Here is a 26,578-nt window from a genome sequence, read left to right on the forward strand (position 1 = left end):
AAAGATTGTGTCTTCGATTATATAATAGGAACCCAGGGAAACACAGATGTAATACTTTGGAAATGTTTGTCTGTCTGTCTCTCTGTCACATAAATGCCTTGTATGGAGTCTGTGTAAAGTTAATACACTACTGCAGCCAGAAACTCAGGTACACCTCTACTTACAGAGCAAATTTCAATTTAAAACACCTTCCTAAAACAGTCCAGGTATATAGGACAGTACTGCAGATATTATTTCCCAACTAATCTACACCAATAGGTAAGATATGAAAATTCTGGTAATGCCATAAGAAACCAAATGTATGTAACCTTGTATATCTAATACGGGCAAGCTCAACAGTTTTATTTTTTCTTTAGTGGTGATAATTGGTCATATAAAGCAAATCAGTTTTCTGGGACACTGACAAAAGCAGATGATATATATTTTCAAAATGTAGGCTTAAATTTCCAGTCTATGTTTTTGTCCTGTTCAGTTTTATATACTTCCCATGTCTAGAAGACCATTAGACTATCTGCAAGACAGCATTTTATAGCAAGATGAAAAAATGCAAACAGCAATGTTATTCAGAAAAAAAATCTCCTTTACTATGATAATAGTCCATAACTTCATAGTGTTTAAATCAGTACTACAATATATTGTAATGCAATAAAAAATCCAAATAGTTTTCATCAAAGTTTTCAAAAACAGCTTTCAGTACGCTGGAAGCAATATAAAACAGTCACGGAGTATCTGCAATAATTTTATTCTACCGGACTTGAGCTTTCATATAAAAAAAATACTTTTCAGTTGCTTATTTTCTGAAGTATTTAGAAACATATGAACATTTTACCTCTTTGTATAATTAACAATATTGCAATGCATTACTATACATTTTATTTTTGAAAGAAGGAAACAATTTGTTTATCTGCGCTGCCCGTTTGGGTGATTTTTAATATAGTATTGTTTTCCCTTCTTCCCAGGGATATCAAATCCTAACAGGTCTTCCATGTCTGTCCTCTTATAGAGCTTTGTGGATTCTCAACTGAAAGTCCACTCAGACAGTCTTTTCCAAGGTTTCACAACTCTGCAAAAAAAAAAAAAACTTTCTCAAGTCTATTAAATTGGATAACCTCCAAATGCACTCCATGACCCTGTTTCCCTCACATTTTATTGCACCTAATTTCCAAATCATCGAATTTACTCTGTAACGTTTTATACATCCATATTCCCTTTTCTTTATTAGTGCCTGATGAGTGCAGGTTCAGCAAATCTAGATTATGTTTATATGCCTTTCCCTCCAACCCCATTGTGATACCTTTCTCTGCGGATATTTTCCATTTCTTTCATCACCTTTTCTATGTGGATGTCTAGGATTTCACACAATAATCTAGATGTGCTCAAACCAGAATGTAAAAGAACCTATCTCTTGAGTTTATATCCTACCAAATTCATTCAGTGCTGCAGAGTTTTATCCAACACCTATAGTGACTTCATGAACTTCCCATGCCATCCACAGAGTTTACTAGGCAAGTAGGGAATGGAAGTAGATTGCCAGGTATCACACACATCATGTACACCTATGGACAATTTACAGTTACCAGTCCATCTGCTTTATGTCTTTCTAATGTGGGTGGAAACTGCAGTAGCCAGACAAAATCCAAACAAATAGGGAGAACATGCAGACTCCATGCAGAAAGCACCAGAGCTAAGAATCAAATTAGAGAACCTCTTGCTGTGAGGTTGCATTGATACTTATTGTGCCACCATGCACTCTGCAGAATACAATGCAACAATCTGTTAGCTGTTCCTCTATTTGTGACTGATGGTGTAGGAGCACTCTAATGCTCCCTCCTATCTTGTTTCTGCCACTATGTCTCCTAGCTTAAAATTCACTAATTAAAATAGGATCTTCAGGTTATTTTTTTTCCAAAACACAGAACATTACAGTTACTACCTTAAACGCACTTCCCTTATCACCTCTCATACTGCTTTGCCCTTTTCCAGGTTTTTCACTTTGTCCAGGTCCATGGCCACAATTTTAATTTGATTGTGTCTTTCGGCTTTTCCCGGTTAGGGGTTGCCACAGTGGAACTCCGGTCTGCTAATGATTGGCAGTTGATTTTTACGTACCGGCTTGCCAGGCCTGATGCGCAACCTTCAACGAAGGTACACCCATTCACGCATGTCTCCACGCAGAAGACGCTCTAGCTGAGAATCGAACCGGACAGCGTCTTACTGTGAGGCGACAACACTACCGCAGCACCACCACCGCAATTTTAATATAATTGAAATATAGACTCATATTGTAACCCTGACATATCCAAAAGAAGTGTGTTAAACAGTGAAGGCTCCAGTACTTACCTTTGTAGTACTAGGTACTTTCCTCGCTTGTGGCAGCCCCTCCTTAATCCTCAACCTTTCAGTGCTTTGTTGCAGACATTCTATACCTGTTTCATAACTTTCTACCCTAATCCTAGCTTTTTCGGCTTTGTTGAGCTGCCTTTTCTGGGCTACTGAATCAAATGAATTCCTGAAATCCAGACAGACAAGCTCATCACATCCACAAGCACTGCTTCATCCATTTCTGGAGTTACCCAGTCATAGAATGCAGGAGATAAGAGTGGTAGCTCTTCTTGGCAGTGATGCTGTGCTGGTGTGGATATTGAAGCTGGCTGACCTTAAGATAGACCTCACGCTCCACTGGGATAGAGAGAAAATGTACTGACTATGACTCAGGCGGGTTCAATTGGCAGATAAGGGCCTTGTTGGTGACTCTGGCACGGAGAAGAAAAGAATGAGTGGATGTCTGCTAACCTTTCTTTGGAGAAGGGAATATAAGAATGATGACTGGATGGGAGATCGGAAATTCCCCCCGGGGATCACGTCAGTCACCCTGCTAGACAGGGGTCCAGGGAAGTAAATACTGTGGGAAGAAATAGCCAGGGAATTGTTATAGCTAGGTTTGTATAGGCCCTAGCGCCGATAGCCTAGTACTAACCTATGAACTTATGAACCTATGTGTGAGGTGGTTCCTGGTGATTTCCTCATTGGAGACTTAGGGCCATTGAGGGAACCTATTTGAGGGGCAGACCCTAGAGGAAGTTACTCACATAAGTGGGTGACAATTCTTGCAGAACATCATTGAATATTCCACCTTCAAGTATCAGTGTACACGTGTAAGGGGGGGGGGGTAGATATGCAATCTATAACAAGACACTTACATGGACAAACAGCACATTTGGTTTTCAGACCTTCTCTAACATCAATAGCCCAGCAGGCTACTGACCCTGACTCACTCATCAGTATAGGGAGACAGCTGGTGATACTGAAGTCCAGTGAGTTTAAGTGGACATTAGAGATGGAGTACTGGGTAAGAGAAGGAGCTTACAGACCACCATGGTGATATGAGTAGCACCATTCCAACTCATGAAAGAGACCTTAGAATTAAAATTAAAGAAAGAAAGGCTTCAAGTGTACTACTCACCTCCCTTTCCATGACATCCTCTGTCACCATTATCAGGCTGACTAGTATATAATTGTTTCTACTTGTCCTATGTGCTCCCTTGAACAAGTAACATTTGATATTACCCAGACAGTTCCAGTAGTAATAAGAGCAATGGGGCTAATAAAATAGAATTTCCAAGCATACTTCAATATGCCAGTTATACATTTAATTCCATGCAAACTGCAGAAGGAGGTTATTCTAGGTACATTGTTGCACTAAGAAGAGAACTCATAATCAACATCAATACTGATTTCATGATCATTACCTGAGCCCTGACTTAGGAATGGGGTCCATTTGTGTCATAGTAATAAAACTCCTAACCTTTAGGAAAAATACAAAGAGAAAATTCTTTTAAAGAGTTCTTTAAGGTGTTCTGCAAGGAAACTTGCTAGATTTCTGAGCATTCTGAATTATACCCCGCGTAGGCCTCATGCTTGTTTTCCTCCTATAAGCTGACCAAATCGTTTTCCACTTTTTTTTTTGTCCATAGTTACCTATGCATCCACTACTCTTCCCTCTTTTTCTTTTATGAATCCCAAAAAAAAGGACTGTTTTGGTACTTTACTGATGTCCTTTTGGTTTCTGGATTCCCATCTATCCTTGATGAGCCTCTTTAAGTTAGTGCACCCATCCCTTACTTCAAAAATGTACATTAAAAAATACTCCAGTTCCAAAGGAAAATAGTTAAAAGAGCCACGTCAGTTAATTACCTTCACTTTTTTAAATTTTCATATGAACTTTCTCAGATCTTATTTAAAAAATAGTCGAGGAGTCAGTTTATCTTTTTTCATCTTTTATTTAAATAACATGCAATAGGCTTCATTTCCAAAAATACTACAAGGCTTTCACCCTACATAAGTGGACTTTTCAGACTTTACAGGACCTCTGCTTTTTGTCAACGCTATGTCTGCCTCTGTACTCTTTGAACATCTTTGCCTTGAGCATATGGCAGTTGGGGGAGGCATTACTCATTATGAGATTACTGCACATAAAATTATCATAAATATGATCACAAGAGACAGCTATATTACCCAGAGGCTGCCATACTGTGTCAAAATTCTTCTCTTCTATTTTTAAAAGGGAGATTGGGAGTGGAATATATCAATATGAAGTGATGGCTGTCAAGCTTTTTAAAGGCAATAGATTTTAAGTTTGATTCTGTATGCTTAGAATATGAACCACCACTCCCAGCTGCTTGCAGTCTTGCTTTCTGTAGTCCCAGACTGCTGTTTGTTTCTTCAATGGGTTCCCACTGCTCTGATAAAGCTAAGCCATAGTATAGCATATTCCCTGCTGACTAACAAGGATTGGGTCTTCACATTCTAAAGTACACCTGACATAGTGAAGACTAAATGACTAAATCTAGAATACTGCTTGACTTATGTTTTCTTATACTGCATGAATAAATTGCATTGCTTCTATCAGGATCTGTTACTCTTCTACTCAGTAGGAACTAACAAGTCCGAAGGTAAGAGAGTAAGATCCCCATCACCACCACATTCTTAGTTTGCTTCCAGTGACCTAATCCACCAACAGACTGTCTTCTTCCACTGATGAGTCCAGTGGGCAGTAGGTAATGGCCAACCTTTAGCTTTCACCACAAAATGCTTACATTTCCTGTCAATGTAGTTCTTTCTTCACCTCTTCCTTTGTGTCCCATTCTTGTGTTTCCTCTTGTTAATCTACACACTGAACCTAGCCCATCTCTTAGATAAATGAACATTCCCTCCATTTTTCCCTGTTGTCACTCCTAAGGATAAGATAGCATGGAGCAGCCATACCCCATCCCTTTTGTATTGCTAAGGTGTCTGTGACTCTGACAATATTTACTTTAATTCTCATCTTTTTTTGCGGATCATAACATTGTACAACATCACTTTCCAATCCCTGTTTTTGCATTTACCCTCCTTTCCTCCTTATGTCATCCTGAATGGTCTTCATGCTCACTTCTCATTTTCAATACCCCTAAGTCCTGCCTTGTCACGCAGATGCTTGATTGCAGTTTTTCTTCTCCTCCTAACGTTTGACAGCAATTCTGGCCAATGCCTACAAGGGTTTTTTTATATCCCCATGTCTTCCAACCATCACACCTCTACAGCCATTCCCCATTCATTCTCTATAATGGCGAGAATAGTTGGCGTCCACTCATTCCCCATTGGAGTGAATCCACCAGACCCCATTCATTTCCCTATTGACATGAAAGCCTCCAGCACCTGTTCATTTCCATGGTTGGAACACATGATGGAGTTACTGTCAGTGAGGCAGAGTATGAGGCAGTTTTATAAATACAGCCTAACCCATTCATTTGGCATGATGTAAGTACCTACATCACTGTGGAAATCACCTATACCCTACTGCATAAGCATGCACAACTCTGCACATACCAACACAAGGGCTACCATCAGCAGAAAGGGTGGTCATGCCTACACCCCTCCTCATCCTGTGGGATGTTTTGGATGTGGCCTTCTTGCCTCAGCCCTGGAGGCAACAAACTTCAAAGGGGGGAAGCCACCAAATGCCTCCCCACTGGTGGGTGTGCCAACAAATAAACACACCTTTGTCACCCCCACCTCACTGTAACAGTGGCTGAACATGCTAACAGACCTCAAGTCTTCTGGGTCGTAGTCAGAGCTCCATTGCTCTGTGCCACATTGCTGGATTACATGCTTCTTCCTGGTTGCCAAAATACCTGTTGTTGTCTTCAGCCATGCATTGTAATCCCTGATTCTTAGTTTTTTTTGTTTGTTGGATACAGTCACCTCTAAAAATGTATCCATGTACCTAAGCTTATGACATCTGTTGACCTCTCCCTTTGCCTTTCTGGTACCTTCCTTCATTATCCATGCTGCCATGTTGTTGGCCCCATTATGAGCCATGGCATGAGGCCCAAATGTACTCTTTTTCATGACCATTACTAACTGCTATACTCTCCTGGGTTATCTTTTACATTTTTATGAGCCATTTTCATTAGCTGTGGACCAAGCACTTTCAGTAGTAGTTGTATAATTGGATTTATCTAAGGCCCATTGACTTACAGAACTTGATAGAATACAAGAACGTCAGTTTTATTGCTAGTAATAATATTAAGTTCTGGTCTAATGCTCAGAAAAAAAAATCTATTTAAGTTGTTGGTCTATTTCTCAGGAAATTGAATTTAGGGAACAAAGAAGTTCACAACAAATTGTTCATAGCTTATGTTCATCTGATTATAGAATATAACATGCTGTTTTGTTTATATAATAAGGATGAAGGTACAAAATGTAAGTTCACTGAGAGAATACCAGAGATTAATGTTAATTCATACCAATCTAGACTTGAGAGTCTATGTATTTTTTCAGTTATTTATAAGTATTTAAGGGGAAAACTGTGTTTATCCTTTAAAAAATTAAGAGCTGTGTTAAATACTGAGTTATTGAACTCAAGCAAGGCAACAAGTGGAATAAGCTATACGTACAGAATTATTAAAAGCAGTATTGTCTTGAGAACTAGATATTTAACACAATCTATGGTTAAATTGTGGAATAGATTACCTTTGTTCATTTGACAATCAAGCTCATTATAATGTATATTTTTAAAAAGCAGTTAGAAACATGGATGGACTCTAGAGCTTTTACTTTTATTATGGAACCTGTGCTTTAAATTGGCTTTTTGTCCTAGCTCAGTTTTAACTGAAATATTGAACTATCTACATAATGGTTAGACTAATGCAGTTCCCCCATCTCTGAAGTTCGGATCCTCTTAATGAAATAATTGACAATCATTATTACCTTAACCACAGCCTAAGTGTTAACTTTTGAGTCCTGCCAAAAGTCCTGATATTTAATGCCAGATCTTCTACATTAAATCTTTGTTGAATCCTTTTATGTCCCTTCCTGGCTAGCTAATGATTTATTCCATTTTCTTTCTGTTCTTATTCATCCCTCCATCTGCCATACCGTACTTTCTGTCTTTTGATATCCCCATGTTTCTTAGGGTTCCTCTGGTCCTGCCTCAGCCTTCTTCTGGACTTGAACTTCATTTCTGATTGCAATGCTTATTTTCTGTGAACTAACCCTCTAATTCTGTTCTTCATACCCCATGCTATATTATATACATTACTTACCTCCTATCTGTCTGTTTTTGGAAGAGCATCCACTTCTTTTGGATTTCCTACCAACCACACACCCACTTATGTCAACTAATTATTTCCCATATCTACAATTTCACATTATCTCCCACTCCAACTGCATATACTCCTGGCTCCTACAAATCTTGCCTTTGGACTGCTTTTAGTCCAGGCCACCTCTATTTGGTACTGTCATTGCTTGTCCATCCTCCCTCCTTCCTTGATGCACCCACTTTATGTTTTTATCTTCCACTCTAGCCTCCTGAGTCCCTACATTTTCATTTCCAACTTAAATATTCTCTTACATGCTTCCCTTCTCCACACCTCTTCCAATCACCTTCCATTTATAGTTGAAACATCTCTGCCTCCTTCTGTCTTCCAGCCTCTGCTATCCATAACCTGTGTTGTCAGTTTGCCTTACTCCTCCTTCTGTCCCCCAGCCTCTGCTATCCATAACCTGTGTTGTCAGTTTGCCTTACTGCTATTGCAACTGTTGGTGAAAGGAAATCTGGTAAGACCCAGGAGAGTTGGAGCTTAGCTTGCCAGCTCTCTATGCAGTGTTTTTCTGTGGTTAGTTAAGAAACTCTCTGACATTTTGCCCTAAACCTACATTAGAAAATTTATTTTAGTTCCTATTATTTTTAGCTGTTTGAATGCCATTATTTGTTATTACTGTTGGATTGAGTCTGACTAGCCTACTTATGCAGTTTTACTTGGTTTATTTTCTACCTTTCTGCTTTATTAAATTTACTTAATTTTTTTTTGCTCCATACTCTATCTATATAGTCTCATAAAGCATTTAAAAACTGTAATAATCCTTATAGATGCAGGTAAATATGTGCTATGGACTTTGGGGATGTCCAAGTTTTCCAGTGGTTCCACAGCTGCCAACACTTTGTTTAAAAACTTTGTACTGTTTTTGATTGGGTTGCATATTTCCTCAAGAAAATCATAACTGAACATGGGGATATTTGTTTAATGAATTGTAAGAAGAGATTATAGTTTTAAATGATGACAGTACTAAACATAATGATTTTACTACATTTGCTCTTACATATGAGCAAATATACCTTAGGCTTATCCACTATTAGTTGAGTTACCAGTCAGCTAGGTTACAGCATATTGATCCTATTTTGATGAGAACAAACTTGCTGAGTGGCAATTCTCACATAGAAAATATGGGTGGCACAGTGGTGCAGTGGTTACTATTGTTGCCTCACAGCAAGAGGTTCTCCAGTTTGATTCTTAGCTGGTGCGCCTTCTATGCAGGGTCTGCATGTCCTCCCTCTGTTCATGTGGGTGTCCTCCAGGTGCTCCAGTTTCCTCCCACATTCTAAATATGTGTGACTGGACAAGTTCTCCCTGGGTTTATGCTGAAAATAAGCACTGCTCTAGTCAGACTTTCCTGGTCAACAAATGTTAAATAAATAAAACGTAGAATCCTTGCTAGTGCTAATTTACTGGCTTTAGTGTTTTTTTGTTCTTGTCTCCACAATTATAGGACCATCGGGGTTAGTATATATATATATATATATATATATATATATATATATATATATATATATATATATATATATGTATATATGTGTGTGTGTGTGTGTATGTATATATATATATATATATATATATATATATATATATATATATATATATATATACATGTGGGAGGAGCAAGGGGGCTTGACCTCTGCAAAAAACATTGTTTTTGTTGCATTGAAATGAAGCTACAACTCATTTAACAAGCTACTTTGAAGCAACTTCACTGCAATAGAAATTCAAGAAGTTTTAAGGTATGAAAAAGAATATAATTATGTTTCAAATTACATGCTGCAAGGAACCAACAGATCTACCAATCAACCACTAACAGCTAATGTGCATCAATCAACTTCCTTTGGTGACATCCCTGATGATATTTGTTTACCCAGACTTATGGAACTTCTGTCATCCTTTCATATACATCTGAGAATTTTCTACATCTTTAAAAGAATCATTATTTAAACAACTGAAGCAGAACCTTGAACTGTTACTTCATGAACTCATAATAAAAACTATATCACAAACTAGCCAAACAAGACACAGACCCTAAATTAACTTGCTCTGTCACTATCATAGGTAATCATTTTGTCTATATCTGTTCTTTGTTCCACTGTAACTACCCCTTAAATATCTCCAAAAACACAAAACCAGGAACTGCAAGACACCAACCATAAACAAAAGTACACCAGTTCCGATAGAACACTCGAGTGATGTTGACAGTAATCCACAAGGATGTGTTGCATAAAAATAGTAGATTTATTGAGCGCGCTTTCGTCTTAGAAACCAAGACTTCATCAGAAAACAGTTACAATTCAAAAACACAGCGCTTTTATACCCTTGAGCTAATGAAATAATTAATTAACAATCAATTATACATCTCCCCTGTCATACTTAAAGCAGCATACCAATATTTCATGATTTTTAAAAGTTTTAAAAACTACAAGTAAATGAAGCTATAAAAATACAATGAAATATGGTACTAGTACATTATATATAAATTAATGACAATAATAATAAAATATAATTTAATATATACCATATACATTATTAAGAATAAAATATAACATTTTCTACTTAAAAGGAAACATTTAAAGCTTAAATTAATGGTATTTTAATATAGGCATAATACTACATGCTTCATTAATACCTGGGGGGTGGGTGGAATTCAGTCTTAGCTGCCACTTTAACTCTTCCCTATCTAACCTGTTTTTCCAATCACCACCCCTGATGTCATTGCCAAGGTTCTCAAGAATACCAAAAAGAAAAATTTTACATAAACTATTACCCTTTAAATGCTTGTAGAGAGCATTATTATCATCCTCATGTCTAATGGCATAAAGGTGCTCGTAGATCCATCTACGCAAAGCCCTTTCAGTTTTGCCAACATAGAACTGTTGGCAGTTCTGACAAATAGAAATATAAACCAGTTGCTTGGAGCCACATGAACCTCTCTTCAACCACACCTTTCTCTTAGGGGAACCAATTTCCACCCAGTCAATCCCTAACATATATGAACAGTCTGCACAGGAACCACAACTCCTAGTTCCTCTTGATGTATCATTTATTTTTATGGGATGTTCGAGTAAAAACTTGAGGTTATTATTAGTTTTAAACACAAAGTTAGGTTTTTTGCCTACAAAGTCCATAAGACCGTCCTCACCCTTGAACATTACCCAATTTCTCTTCACTATTTCTTGGATGTCCTTACTGGGTAACCCATATGCCAAAACCATGGATTGACTATAATTTTTGTCCACAGAGTATTCAACAGGGTTTGTTAAAATCTCAAGGGGTTTACCCAATAGGGTACAAATTTCTTACCCTATTCGTTTAAAACCTCCTCACACACAGAATGTAACAAGGGGATGGGGTAACCCCTATCCATAAAGAGGTTAACCAGGGTAGCTATCTCAGTCTTACAAATCTCTTTACTAGAGCACATTCTGGCTACCCTCACCATTTGGCCCTTCACAATATTTTTCTTAATGTATCCTGGGTGACAACTGTTATACTCCAAATAGTAATTTGAAAACGTAGTTTTTCTGTATATTCTCAACACAAAACAACCCTTAGTATTATCCACAGAAATAGTTACATCCAGATAGTTTATAGACTTATTGTCTTGTGTAGCAGTAAATTTGAAGTAATCACAAACAGTGTTGATGTAAGTAAACAATTCCTTTATAGTTTCATCCCCCTCCATAAAATAAAAATGTCATCCAAAAAACAGAGGTAGGTCCACCATTGACCTGAGAATTTGCTGTTAAATATATATAATTTCTCCCAAGAATACATAACGAGGTTCGCAAAAGGGGGGCACAACTAATACACATAGCAACCCCTTTTGTCTGTTTGTAAAACTCCCCCTCAAATATAAAAAAAATATTTTTAAAAAAAATTTCCATAAGGACCATTACAAAATTAATTAAAGTGTTGCTTAAATTACAAACATCTAGTAACCCTCACAATGGGGAATAGAAGTGAATAAATCTACTACATCAGTAGTAGAAAAAACATTCATCTCATGGAAATATTCACTTTTTATCTTGCCCAAAAAATCCCCTGAGTCACGTAATATATAATCAATGCTCTTTAAGTTCCCACGAACCATCCTTTCTACAAATATCCCCAGTGGGTAGGTCAAACTGTTCTCAGAAATTATAATCAAACGATATGGAGGGTCAGATATATTTTTGTGGGTTTTAGGAATACCAAACATAATAGGAGATCTAGAATGCTCATTACACAAAAATTGAAATATTTCTTCATTCATTACACCCTGTAATAACGAATCTTCCAAACATAGCTGCATTTTTTATGAGCTACATTAATTTCATTAATGGATGAGACTTCATATTTATCATCATCCTGTAGCATACTAAAAATTTTATTGGTATAGTCCATCTTCTCCACTATTACCATACCACCCCCCTTGTCAGGTTTCATAAACCTCACGTTCGAATTACCATAAAGTTCCTTTAGGAGGTGGTTTTCTTCATAACTAAGATTATACTGCTTATGTTTGGAATTATAATAGGTTTCATAAATCTCCTGTGTGCATACTTTTTCAAAATTTGAGATTATAGGATGTAAAGGAGGATTAAAACAACTTCTCCATTTGAAATTTAGAGGTCTAGGTATTACGGAGGTATCCTTAAATAGATATTTTAGATTTAACTTCCTTGTATATATTTTAAAATCTGTAATAATGTGGGAGATATCTCCTTTACAATTAGGAACAAACTTAATACCTTTCTTCAATAGAGAAAAATACTCTTTGTTATTTTCTAAACCACCGTAGTTGAATATGTTGAACCCCTTGTAACTCAATAGTATCCCATCAAAGGAATTCATTATTTCTTCCTCTGGGACTTCTAGGTCACTTAATAGTGACTGCCATTTCTCCATTTCTGGTAAGGGGCCCTTCACCCCCCCCCTCCCTTGTTTCCCCTTTGTTGCTCTAAAAAATGCTTCCCTTTAGGTGCATTATACTTGTTCTTTAACCATTCAGATCTCCTAAGTACTGGAAATTCCTGGCCATAATTTTCAACCACTTCGTTAGTGTGTGGATGTGAGGAATGAAATCCTTCTCCATTCCATTCATTATTGTTCTTAAAATATGATTTAGGAAAAGGGTAAGCATTTCCGTCTTTGTATTCACAAGCATCCCTATATAATTTTTTAGGCTTCCTTTTTACATTATCATTGACCTGTTGCTCAATTTTATCAAACATACTATCATATTTGTAACACATTTCATCAAAATGTACATCACTTAAAACAATTTCATTTAACCTTTCCACATCCCCAAATAAAGCTTCTATTTTTTTATCGTTGATCTTAATAATGAACTCCATGAGTTCAACACTGTGTCTGTCAAACATTTCAATGAGTTCAAGACATTCTGAGTCATCTTCGGACAAACCATTAAGAAAGCAAAAAAACCTTAGTCCCTTCAGTACTCTTTTACTTTTTATACTTTCCTTTAAAAACCCATTGTCACATTGGAGGTTACGTACCTTCCCCAATTTACTTTCCAAGTCTCTCAAAGCATTGTTTATGTTCCCTTCTCAAGCTTGGCTACCAGGTGGTGTGGGACTAATAGGAAAAATGTCCATTTGGAGCCATTCGCTCAGGGCAGCCTCCTTCCCGAGAAGGTTGAATCTTGCCACACCTGGCCACATGGTATGGAATCCTGGATCATCGACTGATTGTTAGAGCTTTGTGTAAGCTTCTTACGTGCACCCAGGTCTCGTGTAAGGGTTTCCTCCTTCCTGGAACAACCCGCCTCCACAATTGAAACCGGCATGGTTTCCACCCTCCTAACTGAGCCTTCCAGCCCCTGTAATCATTCGACAGCTGCTTGCAACTCTGTTACCTTCCCAGTGAGAGTTGCAATAATGTTAGTAAGCTGCACCAAAGTTGTAGTTTCGTTCACCCCATTATTGTTCGTCCGAACATCATTGCTTTCCAAAATAAAAGTAGACGGACTTTTTTCAATAGAATCCGCCATCCTTTACAACAGTTCTTGAAATAATTATAACCAAAACGTTAAGTTATATTTTATTCTTAATAATGTATATGGTATATATTAAATTATATTTTATTATTATTGTCATTAATTTATATATAATGTACTAGTATCATATTTCATTGTATTTTTATAGCTTCATTTACCTGTAGTTTTTAAAACTTTTTAAAATCATGAAATATTGGTATGGTGCTTTAAGTATGACAGGGGAGATGTATAATTGATTGCTAATTAATTATTTCATTAGGTCAAGGGTATAAAAGCACTGTGTTTTTGAATTGTAACTGTTTTCTGATGAAGTCTTGGTTTCTAAGACGAAAGTGCGCTCAATAAATCTACTATTTTTATGCAACACATCCGTGTGGATTACTGTCAACATCACTTGAGTGTTCTATCAGAACTGGTGTACTTTTGTTTATGGTTGGTGTCTTGCAGTTCCTGGTTTTGTGTTTTTGGAGTCGTTTTATACTGAGGTGGAACAGATACAAGTGGTGACAACGTTTTGGTTATAATTATTTCAAGAACTGTTGTAAAGGATGGCGGATTCTATTGAAAATAGTCCGTCTCCATTCTTTTTGGAAAGCAATGATATTTGGATGACCAATAATGGGGTGAACGAAACTACAACTTTGGTGCAGCTTACTAACATTATTGCAACTCTCACTGGGAAGGTAACAGAGTTGCAAGCAGCTGCCGAATGATTACAGGGGCCGGGAGGCTCAGTTAGGAGGGCAGAAACCATGCCGGTTTCAATTGTGGAGGCAGGTTGTTCCAGGAAGGAGGAAACCCTTACACGAGACCCGGGTGCACGTAAGAAGCTTACACAAAGCTCTAACAACCGGTCTACAATCCAGGATTCCATACCATGTGACCAGGTGCAGCAAGATTCAACCTTCTCGGAAAGGAGGCCGACCCTGAGTGAATGGCTCCAAACTGACATTTTTCCTATTAGTCCCACACTACCTGATACCCAAGCTCGAGAAGGGAACATAAACAATGTTTTGAGAGACTTGGAAAGTAAATTGGAGAAGGTACGTAACCTCCAATGTGACATTGGGTTTTTAAAGGAAAGTATAAAAGTAAAAGAGTACCAAAGGGACTAAGGGTTTTTCACTTTCCTAATGGTTTGTCCGAAGATGACCCAGAATGTCTTGAACACATTGAAATGTTTGACAGACATGGTGTTGAACTCATGGAGTTCATTATTAAGATCAACAATAAAAAATAGAAGCTTTATTTGGGGATGTGGAAAGGTTAAATGAAATTGTTTTAAGTGATGCACATTTTGATGAAATATGTTACAAATATGATAGTATGTTTGATAAAATTGAGCAACAGGTCAATGATAATGTAAAAAGGAAGCGTAAAAAGTTATATAGGGATGCTTGTGAATACAAAGACAGAAATGCTTACCCTTTTCCTAAATCATATTTTAAGAACAATAATGAATGGAATGGAGAAGGATTTCATTCCTCACGTTCACACACTAACGAAGTGGTTGAAAATTATGACCAGGAATTTCCAGTACTTAGGAGATCTGAATGGTTACAGAGCAAGTATAATGCACCTAAAGGGAAGCATTTTTTAGAGCAACAAGGGGGAAACAAGGGAGGGAGGTGAAGGGCCCCTTACCAGAAATGGAGAAATGGCAGTCACTATTAAGTGACCTAGAAGTCCCAGAGGAAGAAATAATGAATTCCTTTGATGGGATACTATTGAGTTACAAGGGGTTCAGCATATTCAACTACGCTGGTTTAGAAAATAACAAAGAGTATTTTTCTCTGTTGAAGAAAGGTATTAAGTTTGTTCCTAATTGTAAGGGAGATATCTCCCATATTATTACAAATTTTAAACTATATACAAGGAAGTTAAATCTAAAATATCTATTTAAGGATACCTCCGTAGTACCTAGACCTCTAAATTTCAAATGGAGAAGTTGTTTTAATCCTCCTTTACATCCTATAATCTCTACTTTTGAAAAAGTATGCACACAAGAGATTTATGAAACCTATTATAATTCCAAACATAAGCAGTATAATCTTAGTTATGAAGAAAACCACCTCCTAAAGGAACTTCGTGGTAATTCGAACCTGAGGTTTATGAAACCTGACAAGGGGGGTGGTATGATAATAGTGGAGAAGATGGACTATACCAGTAACATTTTTAGTATGCTACAGGATGATGATAAATATGAAGTCTCATCCATTAATGAAATTAATGTAGCTCATAAGAAAATTCAGTTATGTTTGGAAGATTCATTATTACAGGGTGTAATTAATGAAGAAATATTTCAATTTTTGTGTAATGAGCATCCTAGAACTCCTATTATGTTTGGTATTCCTAAAACCCACAAAAATATATCTGACCCTCCATATCATTTGATTATAAGTTCTGAGAACAGTATGACCTACCGACTGGGGATATTTGTAGAAAGGATGGTTCGTGGGAACTTAAAGAACATTGATTATATATTACATGACTCATGGGATTTTTTGGGCAAGATAAAAAGTGAATATTTCCATGAGACAAATATTTTTTCTACTATTGACGTAGTAGATTTATTCACTTCTATTCCCCATTGTGAGAGTTTGAACCTTTTCTATAAAGCTTTACTAGATGTTTGTAATTTAAGCAACACTTTAATGAATTTTGTAATGGTCCTTATGGAAATTAATTTAAAAAATTTTTTTTTTATATTCGAGGGGGAGTTTTACAAACAGACAAAAGGGGTTGCTATGGGTATTAGTTGTGCCCCCCTTTTTGCGAACCTCGTTATGTATTCTTGGGAGAAATTATATATATTTAACAGCAAATTCTCAGGTCAATGGTGGACCTACCTCTGTTTTTTGGATGACATTTTTATTTTATGGAGGGGAATGACACTATAAAGGAATTTTTTGCTTACATCAACACTGTTTGTGATTACTTCAAATTTACTGCTACACAAGACAATAAGTCTATAAACTATCTGGATGTAACTATTTCTGTGAATAATACTAAGGGTTGTTTTGTGTCGAGAATATATAGAAAATCTACGTTTTCAAATGACTATTTGAGTATAATAGTTGTCAACCAGAATACATTAAGAAAAATATTGTGAAGGGCCAAATGGTGAGGGTAGCCAGGATGTGCTCTAGTAAAGAGATTTGTAAGACTGAGATAGCTACCCTGGTTAACCTCTTTATGGATAGGGGTTACTCACCCCCTTGTTACATTCTGTGTGTGAGGAGGTTTTAAATGAATGGGTAAGAAATTTGTACCCCTAATGGTAAACCACTTGAGATTTTAACAAACCCTGTTGAATACTCTGTGGACAAAAATTATAGTCAGTCCATGGTTTTGACATATGGGTTACTCAGTAAGGACATCCAACAAATAGTGAAGAGAAATTGGATAATGTTCAAGGGTGAGGACAGTCTTATGGACTTTGTAGGTAAAAAACCTCACTTTGTGTTTAAAACTAATAATAACCTCAAGTTTTTACTAGAACATCCCATAAAAATAAATGATACATCAAGAGGAACTAGGAGTTGTGGTTCCTGTGCATACTGTTCATATATTTTAGGGGTCGACTGGGTGGAAATTGATTCCCCTAAGAGAAAGGTGTGGTTGAAGAGAGGTTTATGTGGCTCCAAGCAACTGGTTTATATTTCTATTTGTCAGAACTGCAAAACTGAAAGGGCTTTGCGTAGACGGATCTACAAGCACCTTTATGCCATTAGACATGAGGATGATAATGCTCTCTACAAGCATTTAAAGGGTAATAGTTTATGTAAAACTTTTCTTTTTGGTATTCTTGAGAACCTTGGCAATGACATCAGGGGTGGTGATTGGAAAAACAGGTTAGATAGGGAAGAGTTAAAGTGGCAGCTAAGACTGAATTCCACCCCCCCCCCCAGGTATTAATGAAGCATGTAGTATTATGCCTATATTAAAATACCATTCATTTAAGCTTTAAATGTTTTCTTTTAAGTAGAAAAAGTTATATTTTATTCTTAATAATGTATATGGTATATATTAAATTATATTTTATTATTACTGTCATTAATTTATATATAATGTACTAGTACCATATTTCATTGTATTTTATAGCTTCATTTACTTGTAGTTTTTAAAACTTTTTAAAATCATGAAATATTGGTATGCTGCTTTAAGTATGACAGGGGAGATGTATAATTGATTGCTAATTAATTATTTCATTAGCTCAAGGGTATAAAAGCACTGTGTGTTTGAACTGTAACTGTTTTCTGATGAAGTCTTGGTTTCTAAGACGAAAGCGCGCTCAATAAATCTACTATTTTTATGCAACACATCCATGTGGATTACTGTCAACATCACCTGAGTGTTCTATTGGAACTGGTACCCCTTAAGTGTCATACCTTATTCATTCTCATCGCCTTTCAGTTAACCATACTTACTAAAGAATCTTGCACTTGCAATGTTTTACTTTCACTGTCCACTGCCCTAACTGCACAAAGCATTTGCAAAACTCCAGAAAGTGTTCAAACAATTTCTTCTTTAAAATGTCTAAAATGAAAGGGACATCTCTTCCTTCCTACCCTTAACAGCATATATCTGCCTTTTTTGCCATGCCAATAATCTGCTTTTATTCTCTTCAAATGCTTGCTCTGATGCCTTCTTAGATTTATCATCTCTTATATTACTGTTCCACTTATGTAATATCTTCCTCTGTTTACCTTCATCTTTTTTTTTTCCTCCAGTTGTACTCCACAATTATCTTCTACTTAAAAGGAGTCCATTATGCCATTCAAATTGCATATGCCTACACATAACCGTAAAGGATCCAGAAAAAAATTGATCTATATATGCGCTTACTTCAACACTCAATAACATCTCTATATCTGTCTTAAATATACCAGTGGCTATGTCTTCAGAAATACCAATTATTTTCTCATTTGCCACCTTCATATGTTCTGAAAACCCTGACTACTTAATTTCAGTAATGTTCTTAGCTACATTGTTTTTGCCGAAAAAAATAATAAAATCATTTTCCTACTTTGAAAATTCTCCTAAAATGTTTACCAGAATGTCAACCCAGAATGAGTAGTGCATACTACCTAATTACCTTATTTCCTATTGATACATTAATTTCATCAACATTTTGCCTCTTCCTATCTGCACTCAAATTCCCACTAAGGTCACACCCAATCAAAAAATGTTTGTCATTCTGATAGCTGTTCCAGTGCCTCACATCCTTTACTGGGTGTACTGGGCCTGCTGGCACTCCAATCACTCTGGTCCAATTCCCAAATTTAAAACCACAGTCAGAGAGGAGCTTAGGTGTCCTGGAGTTTCATGCTATTCTGTTTCAAGCCAGGATTTTTTTTTACTTATGACCTATCCTGTTTCACCATACCTCCCGATCAGATCCCATAGTGATGGTCAGGGGCACGCATCCAATATGGACTTGTGGCATTTCGCCCTGCCACCGTGGCAGCTCCACTATGTTCCTATTCTAATCCTGTTTAGACCATGCATCCTGCTAGCAATCCAGCCTTCCCTGCTGCTCCATCAGTTGCTTGGGCTGCTAAATGAATGCAGGTTGACTGCGTCATAGTCAGGGTTTTATTCCTTTATGCCGCTGGACTGGTCTCTTGCCTCTTTTTTGGTAATATCGAAACAGAGTCAAGAAGTTATCACCTCCAGCTATCCCCTCTTCCTAGACTTACTCCTTTTTTTTCTTTTATTTTATCTAATTTCCCATCCCCCCTTCTCTCACCTTCTCTAGAATCTTTCTCCAACTGTCTCCCACTTCTTTCTCCTCCTCCCTCTCCCTTCTACCAACTTTTCAACTCCTTTCTTTTTCCCATGTCTTCCTTTCTTTCCACCTTCCTACTTCCTCCCTCCCTACTCCTATCTTTCTTATCTCCTTTCTTCACAAGATCAGTCTATAACATCTGCTTTTCAACATAGTCCAGTACTCTACTACACTATCTGTCTCTTCATTTCAATTATCTGTACCATCTATTTTCCGACTTCTCCTTACTCACTTTCTTGCTATAACATATTTTTATATCCTTCTATCTCACCTTGTTCTATCTATTCAGCTTTCCACTCACTCTCCAAATGTATACCACAATGCATTATAGTTTATATAGATATTTACTCTACTTGTCAATTGTACAATATTTTTTCTTTATTTTCTTAGCCTCATGTTACTTCTACTGCTACTATATTCACTTTAATGTACTACATTTGAATCTTCAGATATTTTCTGTGCATATTGCAATGTATTTTGGATTCTTTTATTTTCCCCTTTTTGTGAACTGAACAATACTTTTTTGCTTCTCTGCATATTACTTTTGAAGTGAAACTTCTTTAGGCAAGATAGTGCGAGTTTGGAGTGAAATGAAAAACTGAAACAGCAGTACACAAGTCAAACTCTGCTCACTAAGGGTGGAGTTTCACTTCCATACTCTAGCTTTTCAACCACACACAGACACACATGCACACACACACACACACACACACACACACACACACACACACACACACACACACACACACACACACACACACACACACACACACGCACCAGTTAACCTGTTAGTACAAGAACAATGGGGATCAAAGCCTCAAAAATAGGGACGGATTTTATATATTACTCTTATAAACTTAGAAAGTTGCTAGAATAGCAGGGTTTCCGTTAGCATGCATTTTCTGAAGCAGAGGTGTGCACGTGCGAGAGTGAGTGAGATGACCACTGGCAGCAGCGGCAGTAAAGAGGTTTGCGTGCCTCTGGACCTTTCAGCTGAAGAAATCTGGATAAAGCCTACAGTAAAGGGGGAACAAATGCTCAACAACAGAAACAGATTTCAAGTATTGCTCTTATAAAATTACAAACCTGCTTAAGTAAAGCATTTATGTTAACATGAATTTTCTGAAGAAAGTAAAAGCTTGAAACTCAAATCTATGTCATTGTTTAGTGACATTAATCTCTAATAACTCGCAACAAACCAAACATTTTAGGAGTAAGAAAAGAAAAAAAAAAAAAAAAAAGTAAAAAACAGTACATTTTTTTTAAATGTTATATTTTGGATGTAAAATGCCTTCTCCAACACCATTAACATATACTACAGCAAGTTTGAAATATTAGGAGGAGGAACTATTTTACATCAAAAATATATTAAAAAATAATATAGTAATAAAAAATATATAAATAAGTAAAACACAACAATTTTACAGAAAGTCCTTTTTTGAGCACAGTAATGCCCTCAAGGGTATGTGTTAATGTGTAATTAATGCCCTTCCATAGGTGTGAGTGGGCATTAATTACACATTAACACACAGCCTAGGGGGCATTATTGCTTGCTGAAATCATTCTAGCTACCACAGTCTGACTGTTACACTCCTTCATTTATAATTCCATTTGCTTTCCTTCACAGTTCCTTACAAAAGTTTCACTTCTACCATGTGTGGTGATCATGCACATTCTTTTTTTTTACTTTTGTGTGACATATGACACTTTTACTGATCCTATATTCACTATTATCTGCATTAAATTTTCTGGAGCTTTTCTTGTGACTGCTGAAAAGGGGTCTTCCATGTCCTAGTCAGAGTATCACAGTTAAAAAAAACATACATACTTACATACATACTTGCATACAGACATACACAATTTATCATTCTGAAGACTTCCTTGAATTCCCAGATTCAGTCCTTTATTCTGCCTTAGAGAAGCACCATAATCTTTTTACTAACATGCAGAAACCTTTCATTAATAAATATCATAATAAGTGAATACAATTTAATAAATAAATAAATAAATAAATATCTGTAATAAATAAATATTGCCATCCCTTAATATGCAGCATTCCTAAAACACCAAAACCTCCATATCCCAGAAATACCTCTGTCTGGTTTCGCTCTTATAAGTAATACTTTCAATAATTTGTTGACACTATGCATCCATCTGCTTAATTTTTAACCAGTGAACAGGTCCCCCATCTCCTGTCATAACTCTTCATACTATTGGTAACTGACAAGAAAACCTCACCAAAGTAACTGAACACAATGTTTTAGAAGCTACAAATAAGCAAAGCTGTAAAATAAGTACTTTGGTAGTTTAAAGGTTTGATCAACATTTTGTTAAAGGTTTATCCTGTAAATGAGCATCCACACATAAATACTTTACAAGGTTTCTCATTATATCCTTCTGGAAGTCTATTCCCTATAGAATGATGCAGGCCATCTCTGGCAAAGCATCGTGGTCTGTCAACCATGTCGTCCCAGGCAGACATATACTGGATCCCCTTAGAACGACACCAGAAGCTTAGCAAATTGTTGACATCAATCATTTTCTCCTTGTACTGTGTTATCATCCTGTCATCGCCCAGAATGATACCGTAGTACAAGGACAAAATGATTGACTTCAACAATTGGCTAAGCTTCTGGTGTCATTCTAAGGGGATCCAATATCTGTCTGCCTGGGTTGACATGTTGACAGACCATGATTCTTTTCTAGAGATGGCCTGCACCTGTCACCCCTGGGATTCCAGATACTGGCTAAGGCTCTTGCCGCCCCTATAGTGTCTTTTTTAGGCAAAGTTCAAATGACAAATTCACCACCTTAACAGGAGCAGGCAAGCAAAAACTGGGTTAATGCTACTCAATGCTAGAAGTCTAAATCTCAAAATGCACCCCCTCAAGGCACTCTTTAAAATGGAGAACATTGATATCTGTGCAGTGTCTGAGACCAGGTTCAAGGCTTCAGAGAGCACCCCTGCATTACCAGGCTATAACTCATACCACACCTTTCGGTCATCGAACCTGGACCGGAACACCAAAGGTGGAGGTATGTCCATATTCATTAAAGATATTCACACCTCCAAGCGAGTTGCACAGCATAATGCATCCGAGGTTATCCAAGTGCAACTAACTCTGGGCAAAACTGCAATCCAAATTGTAGCTTGCTACAGATCCCCCACCATTCCCAGGATTCCCACTCTTTTTTTCTTGATATACTGGAAAATATTAGGGTTCAACCAAACACCCTAATAATGGGCGATTTCAGCTACCCCACCATTAACTGGGAAACTACTCATGTACCAACTCCTTCGCTCAACGATTCCTGGAATTCCTAAATTCCAATGCCCTGAATCAACTTATCCACACCCCCACCAGGGGCAACAATATCCTAGACCTAGTCATTACTAACATGAGTGACTGGTGTTCCACACCTGAAGTCGACTCCTCGTTGGTCAGATCCAACCATAAGCTAATCAACCTAGATAGCCACATCCTTCCCCCATCCCCCATTAAGGAAACCATGGTAAAGAATTTCTCCAAAGCTAACTTCATGCTTCTTAAGACAGAAGTGATGAACTTCATGACACCCATGCAGATGGACAATACAGTTAAGACTGCTGAATCCTACACAAATGCACTCTATAAGCACTTCCATGAGTGCATGGATCGTGCTATCTCAAACAGAACCAAGACGTTATCCTCCAAAAAAGGAAGCCAATCTGGTGGTCCCATTGCCACAAACAAACTCTACAACAGAAGGAAGAAACTGTTGCAAAAGAGAGTAAAATCCCATGAGTGGAGGAGCTCCCTGGTCATCTGGTAAGAAGCTGAGATCCCTTATAAGATCCTCCAAAGCTAGCTATGAAAACAAAATCGCCACTGATTCTAGGGACAACCACAAAGCATTCTATAGCTATGTCAAGAATCTCAGTGGCAACACCCAGATCTGCTCTGAGGTACAGCACAACGGCACAAAAATTACAGAATCAACTGATATTGCCAACATCCTGGCAGATAGGTTAAGTGCTATCTTTAACTCCCTCTCACCCCCTAAAGGGCCAATATCTATACAGGAAGAATGCAGAGTCCCTGTAATCACAACTACACAGGTAAAAGCTGCGCTCTCTAAAGCCAAAAACACAGCATCCATGGGACTGGACAACATCCCAGGCTGCATTTTACATGAACTTCAGAATGAACTGGCTCCACACCTAAGCAGCGTGTTCAATCATAGCCTCACATCAGGCCCAATGAATGGTACATGGCAACAGTTATCCCACTCCACAAAGGGGGAGCCACCACTGATCGCAGGAACTATCGCCCTATTAGCCTGATGAGCCTGGCCTGTAAGGCCATGGAACGTATCATCATGGAACTCATAAACAAAAACATTGGTAACCTCCAACCTCTGGACCCCACCCAGTTCGGGCTTGTGAAAGGCAGATCATGCCTCCTAAACCTGATCGACTTCTTTGAGGCAGTCACCAAAGCCGTAGATGAGGGTAAGGTGGTTCACACAGCCTATCTTGACCTCACCAAGGCTTTCAACACCATTGCCCATTCTGGAATTATATCTAAACTCACTAAACTAGGTATAAATCCCTACATCACAAGATAGGTTACCAACTGGCTCACTGACAGAACCCACACTGTAAAAGTTGCAGACTCCAAATCTGACTTCAAATCAGTGACAAGTGGAGTACCACAGGGTTCAGTCCTGGGACCTCTCCTGTTTGGTATGTACTTCTCTGAAGTACAGGCTAGCACAGAAGACCTTTGGCTAATGAAGTTCGCAGATGACTGCAACCTAGGAGCCATAGTCAAGTCCCCAAATGATGTGGAGACTTCCCATACTCTGGAACAAGCTACCCATCTATGTCAAGCAAAGTTCCTCATTTGCACTCTTCAAGAAAAATCTTGATGAGTGGATGGGAAATAGGAAATACACCCAGGGGATCATTTCTGTGGCTCTGCTCGACAGGGGCACAGGAAAATAAATTTCTTGGGTGACATAAGCCAGGGAACCTTGCTGGCTAGGCTTAAATAGGCCCTTGGGCCGATAGCCTAGTACCTACCTATGAACCAATGTTGTGGTGTTACAGCTGGTTAGTTAAAGAGGTGTATGTCATTCACTGTTTTTATTGGAACATGCTTTAGAAAATAATTTGGAGTCCTGTTTTTTAAAAAAGAATGTGAAGATAGATGAAGGCTGCCAGCCTAGCCAGGTAGAATTTTGTAGATAATTCTGTCATTAGTAAATATTAATATAAGCCACAGGCTTGTTCTCTTAAATGGGAAAAATGGTGTTAAATGTGGAACTGCAAAAATGTAACAACAGTGCACTCTGCTGTAGGAAAGCTAATAAGTCAAACATTGTGTAATTGTTTGATGCCAAACCTCAGAGCTGAGATGTCTAAATGAAGGAATTCTTCCTATTGTTTTGAGGCCAGAGTTAATGGCTAGAATTTACAGGTATAATTTATTTTATTGCTCTGGCTTCCTGACCATCTGCAAGATCAAAAGGGCTATTAACCTCTGAGTTTCTGTTAGTCTGGGAAAACAGAAAATTAAGAATGATGTAATGTGAAGCAGCATTGTGTTATCAATTAAAAGAGAGAGAATTAGAGAAAATTTTGCATTTGTCTTGAGAACATCCAACTCACCAGTATCCACCTGTGTTCTGTATGTAAGTAGGATCTTAGGCTTTACTGTTTCTCTTAGAAATAGCTAGGAAATAGGAAGATTAGACTAACTGTTTTTTGTGTTGATGTCAGAACTATTCTGCTGTATTATTTAAGCATTTTCCTGTGATCTGTAAACTCTTGACTAGAACTGTGTAGTAAGAAGGATTGACTTGTGTTTTTATTATTTATTATTAAATATTTTTAAACCTTTCAACTGCGGCTGTTTTATGTAGAGATAATTTAAGCTCTAGAGTACATTGCATGTATATCGTGATACTGTCCAAGTCACTCCAATAAGCTTTGCTGTTCAGTCACACATCATTTGGATAATAATATTGCACAGTAAATATTGGACACCCTTTGTTAAGGGCTTTTTTAGTAGCTGATATTAGTGGGTGGTGGCAGCTGGTACTACCTTTTAGACTGAGCAGAAAGGGGGCACAGCTGGAGAATCTGTGCCAGCCTTCCCCAGGGGTGTCTGTGTGTTTGTATATAACTCATATCTCAAAGTGTGTGTGTGTGTGTGTGTGTGTGTGTGTGTGTGTGTGTGTGTGTGTGTCAGCTACTTGGGCAGGGACAAGAAGCACTGGTTGGACAGAGAGGGTGCTGGAGGTCTTAGCTCACCCACTAGGCTGAGATCTTGACCCTATAGCTGTGCCAGTAGGGAGTCTTACCGGGGAGCTGGAGAGAAAGGGAGAAACCAGCCCCAGACTGACTGTGATCTCTGTGTCCTCTTAAGGGAAATTGTACTTTATTGTGTGTGTATATTTGTTATCTTTCCCAGTGTGGACACCCCTCACTGGTGTTGGTGGTGAGGATTGAGGCTCCTTGATTGCTGGGTCAATGCACGGGCATCATATATTAATTGTTTGGCAGTGGTGGGATATCCACACCACATATTAATTGGTTGGCAAATACTAATTGGATTGTAGTGGTGTGGGGTAGTGTGAATTCCTGTAGCTTGTGTACAATGATCACTGAAGGTGTTTTGTACTCTAAATCAGCCGCACAGTGAATACACAGAGTTCAGATCACAGTTGTTTTATTTCTTTTGTTAGCTTAGTTAGTCAGGGAGAGCAGGCAAGCATGTCAACAGAAGAATATTGAAAGCTGACAAGCAGCCAGTTGGAGGAGATGTGCCAGGCTAAAAGACTGGTGCAGGGAAACCTGACTAAGGCAGATATGATTGCAGCTTTGGTCACAGCTGCATCAGGAAACAGCAACCAGGAGGATGATCAGATGGTCCGTGGAGATGTACAACACTCAGGGAATGGACAGCTCAACCTTTGTGCGGAGGACTTAAAAATCCATCTGGAGCTAAAGAGACTTGAGTTGGATGCCAGGCATTTGGAAATGGAAGCTGTGGAAAAGGAGGGACAAAGGCAGCACAAAAAGGAGATGCTGACTCTTCGCCAGAGTCATGGAGGTAATGGGGAAGGGAGTAACTGGACCCCAAAAGCACAAAAGGT

The 26,578-nt window shown here is 37.8% G+C and overlaps 1 protein-coding gene across 1 annotated transcript in view; it reads right to left on the bottom strand.

Moving 5' to 3' along the window:
* LOC122790998 (FH1/FH2 domain-containing protein 3-like) overlaps positions 1-26,578 on the bottom strand; it is a 283,141-nt gene that overhangs the window by 218,825 nt on the left and 37,738 nt on the right. The window lies entirely within an intron of this gene.

Source organism: Protopterus annectens, chromosome 16.part0 (assembly GCF_019279795.1).
Source record: "Protopterus annectens isolate FY-2018-M chromosome 16.part0, PAN1.0, whole genome shotgun sequence".
Taxonomy (NCBI): domain Eukaryota; kingdom Metazoa; phylum Chordata; order Ceratodontiformes; family Protopteridae; genus Protopterus; species Protopterus annectens.